The sequence below is a fragment of the Miscanthus floridulus genome, chromosome 8 (genome assembly GCF_019320115.1).
Source record: "Miscanthus floridulus cultivar M001 chromosome 8, ASM1932011v1, whole genome shotgun sequence".
In the NCBI taxonomy this organism is placed as follows: domain Eukaryota; kingdom Viridiplantae; phylum Streptophyta; class Magnoliopsida; order Poales; family Poaceae; genus Miscanthus; species Miscanthus floridulus.
The window spans coordinates 131,368,166-131,381,352 of NC_089587.1; positions in this window are offsets into that span (position 1 = coordinate 131,368,166).

The following is a 13,187-nucleotide window of genomic DNA, read 5'->3' on the forward strand; positions in this document are numbered from 1 at the left end:
CTATAATCTTAGCACCACAGCTCCTCTGGTTATCAACCAAGTCATGGACCAGGTTGACCTCACCAAGAAGGCTAATCCTTGCCTACGTAACGAAGAACATAAGCAAGAACAAGAAAGAATACAACCAAATTGCAGATGAATGATTATCTCAGGAAGTTGGGGTCTCATAGACCGATGAACGGCGAAATTGTTTCTTGATAGAATAATCTAAGCAAAACCCAAACCCTAATGACAGTGGCAGTGTATGATTATAAAGGTCTTAGGGTCGTCACCTACTGTGGACGCGCCCCCTAATGGGCCCAAACACGATACACTGGTCCAACGGACCAAAAGAAGGTGTCGCAGCACCCTTGGCAGATTCTGGATGCTGACTTGTTTCGATGATTCCTATTGATTCTGAAGAGATATTGATGTGAAACCACTTGGATTGGCCTCCTTATCAAATTATCTTTCCATCCATATATGGATCATTGAAAATGGAGTCCGGATGCATCCTAGGTGACCAGTTTAAGGTAGACTGGTTCTAGATTCCGAGGCAGACTCGAACTTGAGTTGCTTTGGGCCTCCACCTCGGGGACTCAAACCGAATTAGCCTCGGGCCTCCTTCTTGACTTGGACACCCTTGCTGGCCTCCTTCCTCTCATGCACCAAACATGGTCATATGCATGGGTGTCATGTCCTCATCACTATTCATCTCTAGATTAGCAACTAACTTGTGCCAAACTTGTGGTATATCATTTAGTGGCATACAATAGTACCATAGCCGGTGTAAAAGTTCCAAGTTCACCATAACCATCACTCCATAATCTAGTTACTACAATGTTGGAGCTAGCCAAGTTTCTCAGTGTCCGGGAGAAATGGCAATTCGAATCGATTTCAACCAGCTGGGAATTTATTCCTAACACAACCCTAGGCAGACTGATCAATGGTCAACTTAGGTCACCTTTGGTACAATTCAGGTACACATTTTGTGGGTTTGATTAGTGTCGCACAACCAGGGACAACCAGCTGCTAGGACGATTAGGACTACCCTACCCTTGGGCTCACATTTTGTAAAACATGGGAGGCTTAAAATGCTCTAGGGCTTGCCTTTGAGAAAATAAGTTGGCCGATGATCTAGGCAATCGGGTAGGTCCTCAAGAGCTTCCTCCTCGCCTTCTGGAGCTACGGGCTGAGTTGCCTCCTAATATTCCTCTTCTCCTTCATTGAATTCCAATAGAGTGATCCCCTCGGATCGATCCTATATTTATGAGCATGAAATAAGATATCATGAATGCATATGTACTGACATGCATGATATGATATGGTGTGATGAAATGCATCCTCATAAGTGTCCTCAATAGCATTGCATTAAGGTGATAACAAGATAAATTTTCTTTTACTGAGTAGGTGCATATCTCTTCTCTAGTAATTAAACAAATTCTCATCTAAGCAATTTCTAGATAGCAAGACAACAGGTCACTTGTTTTAATGATAACTAGAGTTATACACATCTAAATAATCTTTTTGTGGACTTTCTAAAAGCTTATGAAATTGCCTACAACTTTATTTTTATCATCTTAAGGTGATTCAGTAGTTATCTAGGCTAAACAATTCCATCTTTCAGATCTATCCAGAGACCAAGTATTTATGACAGCAGACTTCTAACAACTATATTTGTCAAACCATAAGGCCTATGACTATGAAAATTTAACACAAGGTAGATAAGTAAGTTATCTATAACTTTGTTAGTAACAAGTTGCACAGGCAAGATCATTATCATCATGAATTTACCAACACAATAGAAACTATACATGCAGCCATCTAGTTGAATTAGAAAGCAATAATTAACTAGCTGCCTATAACCAATTACTTTTAAGCCTAACTAATAGCACCAACAGATCATATGCATCATAAGCATCATAGAAAACATCATGGTTATCACTAAATATTTTATTTATATTCATTTATCAAATTCATTATATAATAAGGTGATTTAAAGGATAAATATTTGCATTGCTCAATAAATTCTGAGAAACTTACAATAGCCTACAAATGACCCTAATAGTCTACTGTACAATTCTCGTGCCATTTGGATAAGTATAGCCACCTCTACAAAAACGACAAGCAAAATATGCTTAGTTTAGCAAAAATAGTTTAACATAGTGAAACGTGACAAGCAATAGATTTAATATTTTTCTTACCTTCCTCCTAGCACATGAATACTATATAAAAATTTGCATGATCATATGTTATGTATTTTTATCCCATTTAATTTCAGTAGAAACTAACAAGTAATTTGGATTAAATATGAACACCATATTTCAAGTATGTCTACTATAGGTTTAGTATTTTTTCTAGCTAGAGCATGTCAACACAAGACCAGCAAACTTGGTATCACAATTTTATCATCTTCTTAGCTCAAGTTATGCAGTTTTATAAGATAAAACATAATTTAAAAGCACTTATCTTGCTCAATTTAATTCTCCTAGAAAAATACCCTAAACAGTAGATTTCATGCTTTTATCAAATAGTACACTTCAAGATAAATCCAACAAAATTTGGTTCACCCCATTTGGATACTCCTAGCTATAGATATGATTTTTTGAATTTTGTATTCAAATCTGTGAAAATAATTCAAAAACCAACTAAACCCTAAATGCTAGGTACATCCGGTCTATACACCTCAGGCGCTGACATGCGGGTCCCGTAGTGAACTTGGCCCCACTCAGTCAGTGGAACCAGGGCAGAGCGCCAGGTTGATCGGCGGCGAACTCCCCGACGGCGAGGTCACCGATGGTAGCGTCACCGGTGTTGTGCTCCCCACATGCTTGTGCACCCATTGTTACCCTTGGCTGGCTCAGCGGATCACCGAAGTGACCTCACCGGTGAGCATGGTGGCTTGGTGGTGGCGCACAGTGGTGGACTCGTTGTCTCTAGTGATAGCATGTCCAGGCGAGCGTGGCTACAACATCAGCAGGTCCTAGCGGAGCTCTTAGGTTAGGTTAGGGCAATGGTGGAGCGACGGTGAAGCTTGGCCACGTGGATGGCGACACGGCGGCATATAGAGCACGGCGGTGGTGTCACCATTCTAGTGTGCCAGTGATGGATGATGAGTCTCCAATTTCGGTGATGGTGTTAGGGTTAGTGGAGGTGCGGAAACTCATGCTAGAGGAGAACGATGAGGTCTAGCTAAGGTCGGTCGTGGTAAGCTAGAGCTCGTGACCATGTGGGTGCGCACGGTGCAGTCACATGTTCCCATGAGACAACAGGGGTAATGGTGAACTAGGGTACAATGCTAGCACCTATGACCTAAGGTGATGATGGACAACCAGGCAAGAAGGTAGGAGCTATGGTGGATAGGGCTAGACATGGGCGAGCTTGGAGCTCGACGAAGCACAGCGGCTATGGTGGTGACGGCGATGGCCCATAGGCCTTTACCTTGGTTCAAGCTAAGGCAATGGTGGGTCGGCGAGGTGGAGGAGGTGATGGCGGAGCTATGGGCATGAGTGATTGAGCGGTGGTGCAATGATGGTGGCACTCGAGCACGGCTAAGGCATGGTGGCGATGCTGCTATGGTGCTGCTCTGCTCTAGAGATGCGCGCTCGCGGGAGAGAAAGCGAGAGCAAGAGTGAGCGCATGGGTGAGTGCAGAGCCAAGGGCTATCCCTTTTGGCGTAGTAGGGTAGGCCAGTGCCATTGGACTGCTTCCACATGGTGCGAGCGGCCTAGGGTGCGGTCGGCCACGACGGCTGGCAATTTGAATCGGCAAGGGCTGATTCAGTCCATCTGACTGTAGATTTTCAAATCTCCAAATTTCCCAAACCATGGCAAATCAGTAAAAACTTCATTAATACAAAGTGTAGAGCTACATGAGTAATACAAGATTGCTTAAAAGAGTTTTGTCTAAATCGTAATGGTTTTCAAACTATAAGGCTCCAAAATAGGCTACATTAAAACTGAGAACAACTCTAGACTTAGAAATTTTTCTAATTTACAAACGGCATTAAGTTGAAACTTGTGAGCTCTGTTTGACCATGTTAGGCACTGATTTAGCTCATGGCCCTTAAATAAAGTTTGTTACCCTTGATGTGAAATACAACTTTTCTTTAGGTCACACAGCCATGCAAACACTCTAAGCTACTGTTCAACTTTGGTCAAACTAGCATCATGAAAATGGCATTCCAAGGTATCCCAACACTTAGAAGCAAAATTGGTTCATGTCATGAATACAAAAGTTTTTCCATTTACCATATTAGATGTATCTAAGGTATTGCTGTGACCTTACAACTATTTCATACATTGGTCATACATGATTACCAGCATAAGCATATATATATAATCAACATTTCATGCGATAATGTATAAGAATGAGATGAAATTTCATATGCTCATGTTCATGAATGCTTGGATGATGCTTGGGCTCATGAAATGCAAGTGCCAAATGCCATGCTTAACACTAGGGTGTTATAGCCCCTCCTCTTATAGAAATCTCGTCCAAAGATTTGAAAGACCTACCATTCTTCATGAAAAGTGGGATAAACTTTACGTAAATAATCCTCCCATTCCCACATAACATCTTATTCATTATGGTTATTCTACACCACCTTGTAGAACTTAATGATCTTGCTCTAGGTTACTCTTTTCATTTCTTCTAGCACTCGGATTGGTTTCTCTTCATAGGTCAAATCCGATTGGAGCTTAATGTTGGTGGGTGCAATAGCCTCCTCAGGTATGCGGAGACATCTTTTTAACTGAGAAACATGGAAAACATTGAATATAGCACTCATTTATGAGGGAAGTTGTAACTTGTAGGTGATATTTCCCTTTCGCTCAATAATCTAGTATGGGCCTATATATCTAGGCGTAAGCTTCCTTTTCACTCCGAATCTCTGCACTCCCTTAATGGGTGAAACTCTTAAGTACACATAGTCTCCCACTTCAAAGGTTAGTGGTCTTCTCCTTTTATCAGCATAACTCTTTTGTCTTGACTATGTTGCTTTCATGTGCTATTGGATAACACATACTTGTTCTTCAGCTTCTGATGAGGACATCAACACCAACGATACATCCACGCCGACACGAGTACCAGTTTCTGGTCCTATTACTCACGCCCGTGCTCGTCACATTAATCATCAAGTAAGTTCACTCTTGAGTTCCTATCCATCATATTTAGACCATGGAGACGCGTGCACTCTTGTTTTGGTTAGGAACCAGGGAGAGGACCGAAAGGGACAAGGATTCACAGAGGCTGAATTCGGACTCCAGGATAGCTCCAACTTGTGCTAGTCACCATAGTTGCATACGGACTCGGATTGGGGCGTTCAAGTACTTCATGGAATCCTTATGAAGTCTATTTTCATATGGATCTAGAATCAAGTCCATATCTATTTTGAGGCAGCCGCAATGACTGAATTACTACTGAGAGATTGTCTATCCAAAGGTGATGCGTCACCTTAGTTTGGTCCAATGGGCCATGTATCAAGTTGGGTCCATTAGGGACGCGTCCTAGGGTTGGAGAACAACCCCAACACCCCCCTGGTCGTCCTTCCACCTTCATATACTCCTTAGCCGCCACCAAGAATAGTCGGGTTTTGTTTAGATCAAGTTTAGCTCGCGCTACTTGCTTGTAAGCGCAGCGTGCTGGATCATCCGCCCATCTTCTTGTCTTCAGGAACCCCACCTTAATTGAGATTGAGTTTGAAACTTTCATCTACATCTAGTAATTCAGTACTTGCTATACTTGTTCTTGCTAGTTCTTCGATTGCTTGCAGGACGAGTGCCCTAGTGGCCAGGTGACGCGCTCCACAAGATCGCGACAGCCATTGGAGGTGGTGTATCGGTTGCTAAGGCATGGCTTGGAAGGCTGTAGTTGGGCCGTGAATGTTCGTCTCCACCCATCAATCGAGTTATCCCACACCTCTCATCGAAAGATCAGGGAACAAACCCTAGCGAGATCATATCAGTTGGTATCAGAGAGCAAGGTTTATGGGTGAGAGCCTTCCAATCCTTTTGTTGTTCTAATTTTTTTTCCTATAGTCTAGAAAAGCAAAAAAAATATAGTAGATTAGTTTTACCCATGATCCTATAAACCCTTTGAGCCTTTGCTAGCACTGCTTAGTTAGGGCTTGTTGAGTTGTCGGCTACATCGGTTGTGTCGAGTTGCTGGTCTTAGTTTTTGTCCTTTAGAGTTTCGAGTTCTTGTCACGTTCTAGTCACAGCCGTGTGCTAACATATAAACCTTTTGTTGGCTGAATCCGAATACATCCTTGTGTTCAAGACCGAGTAGGAATCTGAGTTTGAGACCGAATCCCACGTGGTGTTGAGTTCGAGTTGGAATCGGTTTTTACTCCGAATTGACAGCGGCCTGGTTGCTGTTGTGAGACCGAATCTGAGTACATCTTTGTGCAGCAGTAGTTCTACTTATACTCCAACTCTCCATGACCTACATATACGTTTTGGTTCAGTTTTTTTTACCGGAATACCCCTGTCCTTCAGAAAAAGTTTGTGTGGTGTGTAACTCCTGTGAAGTCTTTTTGTTTATATAATCAGTTTTGAGGATCCCCAGAAAAAAGGAAAGAAAGAAAAAAAAGAAAAGAAAAAAAAAATAGGGAAAAAAAGAAAAAAAGGGGGCTGTTCGTTGTGCTTCTCCATTGTTTCTGGTGGTGTGTTGTGACCTCCTTTGTGCCCAGGCTTGTGTCTCTAGCATGGTCTAGGCTAGGACCAGCACAGTACCACCGTTGAACGATTATTCAGCTTGTTTTTGTGACTAACGTGGAGCTAGTACTTCCTTGCTTCAGCCCACCTATAGATCCACATATTTCGACTATAGCTTGATAGGTGTTGTTGTTGCGGCACCGATACACTTCATTCCATGGTTGTAGACTTGTTGGTTGTCGTTCCCTCCTATTGAGCAAGGTAAGAATTGGTAAGAGCTTTTGTAACAGGTTGAGAGTGAGCACCTTGCAGTAGCTACATCCTAATAGCTGTAGGGCTTTTATTTCTTCACCTGTTTTTCTTGTTGCCCTTGTCTTTTAAACCATGTTAGGATCAGAGGATGTTAACAAGAGGCCACAATCTCCTCGCACCAAGGGCATCATTCAACATTTTACAAGGCAAGTGCAGTAGCATACAGAAGGACTTGATCAAGATTTACAAGTGACCAATGACAAGATTAGGCAACTGGAGGCCACCCAACTTGCCTCCACCACCAAGCTTACAGGATTGGAGGCATCTGTTGCCCGTATGGACAGAAGCCTTGCTGCTCTTCTGAAGCATTTTGATGACTTCCACATGAAAGACAAAGAGCAGCATAATGAAGACAACAAGGACGAAGAGCGATTTGAAGATAATTATGATGATGATTATACTGCTGATACTAAACATGATGCTCATGACACTCATGACCGGCGTCGCCTATGCCATAATCGTAGAGGTATGGGTGGTCACAGCCGACATGAGGTACCCAATAATAATGATGCTTTCAGTAAGATAAAATTTAAGATACCTCCTTTTGATGGTAAATATGATCCTGATGCATACATTACTTGGGAAATTGCTATTGATCAAAAGTTTGCATGTCATGAATTTCCTGAGAATACACGTGTTAGGGCTGCTACTAGTGAGTTTACTGATTTTGCTACTGCTTGGTGGATAGAGTATGGCAAGAAAAATCCTAATAACATACCACGAACTTGGAATGCTTTGAAACGAATCATGAGGGCTAGATTTGTTCCTTCTTACTATGCACGTGATTTGTTAAATAAATTGCAACAACTGAGACAGGGTGCTAAAAGTGTAGAAGAATATTATCAAGAATTGCAAATGGGTATGTTGTGTTGTAATTTAGATGAGGATGAGGAACCTGCTATGGCAAGATTTTTGGGTGGGTTAAATCATGAAATTCAGGGACATCCTTGATTATAAAGAATACACTAACGTAACCCGTTTGTTTCATCTTGCTTGTAAAGCTGAAAGGGAAGTGCAGGGGTGACGTGCCAGTGCCAAGAATGATATTTCTGCAGGGAAAACTAATTCATGGCAGCCCCACACGACTACTACTCCAACCACACGTGCTCCTATGCCAACATCTAGCGATAAACCTCGTGCTACTTCCACAAATTCAGTGGCGAAGATGACCCAGAAGCCTGCTGCTGAGTGCTTCATCCATGGCATCTACAGGTAGAACAAGAGATGTTCAGTGTCACCGGTGCAAGGGATATGGACATGTGATGCATGACTGTCCAAGCAAGCGTGTTACGGTCGTCAAAGATGATGGTGAGTATTCCTCTGCTAGTGATTTTGATGAAGATACACTTGCTTTGCTTGCTGCTGACCATGTAGGAAGTGAGGAACAACCAGAAGAGCAGATTGGAGCAGAGGATGCTAGATCATTATGAGAGCCTCATTGTGCAGCATGTGCTTAGCGCACAAATGGAGAAGGCAGAGCAAAATTAGTGGCATACACTATTCCAAACAAAGTGTGTCATTAAAGAGCGTTCGTGCCAGTTTGATAATTGATGGAGGTAGCTAGCAACAACTTGGCTAGCAGCGATATGGTAGAGAAGCTTGCACTTACAACCAAACCTGCACCCACATCCATATCACATTCGATGGCTCAACAATAGTGGTAAGGTTAAGGTAACGAGATTGGTATGAATTCATTTTGCTATTGGATCATATCATGATGTTGTTGACTGTGATGTTATGCCTATGGAAGCTTGTCATATTCTGCTAGGTAGACCATGGCAATTTGATACAGATTGTATGCATCATGGTAGATCAAATATGTATTCTCTCATACACCATGATAAGAAAATTGTTTTGCTCCCTATGTCTCCTGAAGCCATTGTGCGTGATGATGTTGCTAAAGCTAAGAAAACTAAATCTGAGATCGATAAAAATGTCAAATCTATTAGTAGTAACAAAGATGAGATAAGATTGAAAGGACATTGCTTGCTTGCTACTAAATCTGATATTAATGAATTGGTTGCTTCCACTTCTATTGCCTATGCTTTGGTATGCAAGGGTGCTTTGATTTCAGTTCATGATATGTAGCATTCTTTGCCCCCTGCTGTTGCTAACATTTTGTAGGAGTTTTTGGATGTTTTTCCAAGTGAGATACCAGCGGGGCTGCCACCAATACGAGGGATTGAGCACCAAATTGATCTTATTCCTAGGTGCATCTTTGCCAAACCGTGCGCCATACAGGACTAATCTAGAAGAAACGAAGGAAATTCAACTGACAAGTGCAAGAACTACTCGACAAAGGTTATGTGCGTGAGTCCCTTAGTCCTTGTGCTGTTCCTATCATTTTAGTGCCTAAGAAAGATGGAACATGGCAGTATGTGTGTTGATTGTAGAGCTATTAATAATATCACCATTCGATATCGACACCCTATTCCACGATTGGATGATATGCTTGATGAATTGAGTGGTGCTAATGTGTTTTCCAAAGTTGATTTGCGAAGTGGGCACCACCAGATTCGTATGAAATTGGGAGATGAATGGAAAACTGCTTTCAAAACTAAATTTGGTTTATATGAGTGGTTAGTCATGCCTTTTGGGTTAACTAATGCACCTAGTACCTTCATGAGGTTAATGAACGAGGTTTTGCGTGCTTTCATTGGAAAATTTGTTGTAGTCTACTTTGATGATATATTGATTTATAGCAAATCTATGGATGAACATCTTGATCACTTACGTGCTGTTTTTAATGCTTTACGAGATGCATGTTTATTTGGTAACCTTGAGAAGTGCACCTTTTGCACCGATCGAGTGTCTTTTCTTGGCTATGTTGTGACTCCACAGGGAATTGAGGTTGATCAAGCCAAGGTAGAAGCTATACAGGGATGGCCTATACCAAAGACTATCACACAAGTGCGGAGTATCCTAGGACTTGCTGGTTTCTATCGCCAATTTGTGAAGGACTTCAGTACCATTGCTGCACCTTTGGATGAGCTTACAAAGAAGGGAGTGCCTTTTAGTTGGGGCAATGTACAAGAGAACTCCTTCAATATGCTAAAAGATAAGTTGACACATGCACCTCTCCTCCAACTTCCTAATTTTAATAAGACTTTTGAGCTTGAATGTGATGCTAGCGGAATTGGACTGGGTGGTGTTTTGTTACAAGAAGGCAAACCTGTTGCGTATTTTAGTGAAAAATTGAGCGGGCCTAGTTCTAAATTATTCTACATATGATAAGGAATTGTATGCTCTTGTTCGCACATTAGAAACATGGCAGCATTACTTGTGGCCCAAAGAGTTTGTTATTCATTCTGATCATGAGTCTTTGAAGCATATTCGTAGTCAAGGGAAATTGAACCATAGACATGCTAAGTGGGTTGAATTTATTGAATCTTTTCCTTATGTTATTAAGCACAAGAAAGGGAAAGAGAATATTATTGCTGATGCTTTGTCTAGGAGATATACCTTACTGAATCAACTTGATTACAAAATCTTTGGATTAGAAATAATTAAGGACCAATACATTAATGATGCTGATTTTAAAGATGCGTTGCTGCATTGTAAAGATGGGAAAGGTTAGAACAAATTCATCTTTAGTGATGGGTTTGTGTTTAGAGATAACAAGCTATGCATTCCACCTAGCTCCGTTCGTTTGTTGTTGCTGCAGGAAGTGCATGGAGGTGGCTTGATGGGTCATTTTGGAGCTAAGAAAACGAAGGACATACTTGCTGGTCATTTCTTTTGGCCAAAGATGAGAAGAGATGTGGAGAGGTTTGTTGCTCATTGCACAACATGTCAAAAGGCTAAGTCACGGTAAAAATCCACATGGTTTGTATTTGCCTCTACCTGTTCCTAGTGCCCCTTGGGAAGATATTTCTATGGATTTTGTGTTGGATTTGCCAAGGACTAGGAAGGGACGTGATAGTGTGTTTGTGGTTGTTGATAGATTTTCTAAGATGGCACATTTCACACCCTGTCATAAAATGGATGATGCTACTCATATTGCTGATTTGTTCTTTCAAGAAATTGTTCGTTTGCATGGTGTGCCCAACATAATTGTTTGTGATCATGATGCTAAATTTCTTAGTCATTTTTGGAAGACTTTATGGGGAAAACTGGGGACTAAGCTTTTGTTTTCTACTACATGTCATCCCCTAAACCGATGGTCAAACTGAAGTTGTCAATAGGACTTTGTCTACTATGTTAAGGGCTATTTTAAAGAAGAACATTAAGATGTGGGAAGATTGTTTGCTTCATATTGAATTTGCTTATAATCGTTCGCTACATTCTACTACAAAGATGTGGCCATTCCAGATTGTCTATGGTTTCTTGCCTCGTGCTCCTATTGATTTGATGCCTTTGCCATCTTCTAAAAAACTAAATTTTGATGCTACTAAGCGTGCTGAATTGATGTTAAAACTGCATGAAACAACTAAAGAAAACATAGAGCATATGAATGCTAAATATAAGATTGCTGGTGATAAAGGTAGAAAGGAACTAATATTTGAACCTGGAGATTTAGTTTGGTTGCACTTGAGAAAGGATAGGTTTCCTGATTTCAGAAAGTCTAAATTGATGCCTAGGGCTGATGGACCATTTAAAGTGTTAGAGAAAATTAATGATAATGCATATAAACTCGATCTGCCTGCAGAATTTGGGGTTAGTCCCACATTTAACATTACAGATTTGAAGCCATATTTGGGAGAAGAAGACGAGTTTGAGTCGAGGACGCCTCAAATGCAAGAAGGGGAGGATGATGAGGACATCAACACCAACGATACATCCACGCCGACACGAGTACCAGTTTCTGGTCCTATTACTCGCGCCCGTGCTCGTCACATTAATCATCAAGTAAGTTCACTCTTGAGTTCCTATCCATCATATTTAGACCATGGAGACACGTGCACTCTTGTTTTGGTTAGGAACCAGGGAGAGGACCGAAAGGGACAAGGATTCGCGGAGGCTGAATTCGGACTCCAGGACACCTCCAACTTGTGATGGTCACCACGGTCGCATACGGACTCGGATTGGGGCGTTCAAGTACTTCATGGAATCCTTATGAAGTCTATTTTCATATGGATCTAGAATCAAGTCCATATCTATTTTGAGGCGGCCGCAATGACTGAATTACTACTGAGAGATTGTCTATCCAAAGGTGCTGCGTCACCTTAGTTTGGTCCAATGGGCCGTGTATCAAGTTGGGTCCATTAGGGACACGTCCTAGGGTTGGAGAATGACCCCAACACCCCACTGGTCATCCTTCCACCTTCATATACTCCTTAGCCACCACCAAGAATAGTCGGGTTTTGTTTAGATCAAGTTTAGCTCTCTCTACTTGCTTGTAAGCGCGCGTGCTGGATCAGCCGCCCGTCTTCTTGTCTTCGGAACCCCACCTTAATTGAGATTGAGTTTGAAACTTTCATCTACATCTAGTAATTCAGTACTTGCTATACTTATTCTTGCTAGTTCTTCGATTGCTTGCAGGACGAGTGCCTAGTGGCCGGTTGACCTGCTCCACAAGATCGCGACAGCCCATTGGAGGTGGTGTATATCGGTTGCTAAGGGCGCAGCTTGGAAGGCTGGTAGTCGTAGCCGCGGAGGGGGTGAAACATCATCTCCACCCTCAATTGATTATCCCCACCTCTCCCAAAACAGATCTGCTCATGAGGCTCACCTGCAACAAGGGGTCAACGAACCCTGAGTACAAAGGTACTCAACAAGACTTATCCGAAATCTTAACTGATAAACTCAGTAATGCAGGCTCAAGGATTCAAGGTATAGCTTTAACAATGATCAAAGTTCTTTTGCGTAAAAGCTCTTTTAACAACATTCTTTATATAGAAAACTTCTCGAGAATTATATACAAAGCTGACACGATCCGCACTGAGATTATGAAACTTCATATCCAACATCTTCACAAGCCTTATTCAAGTTCTGGTTATTAATTCTACGATGATGAACAATGAGTTGAGTCTCCATAACCGAGGAGCAACGACGATTCGAACCGATTATAAACCCAGCTGGGAATTCCAGACCACACGACATATGCAGGTCCCTGACTCACATATATCAACCTACCCTCAGATCCTCTAAAATAAGAACGGGTCCGCGCCACCCGAGAACACAGTACTCCACCATTCCAGCCCATGGCCACGTGGGTACACGCTATTCCCGCCATCTCTCCACTCCCAGTGCGCGAGTAGCCATTCTCGTAATAGAATTACCAAGTTCAGGCTTACCGGA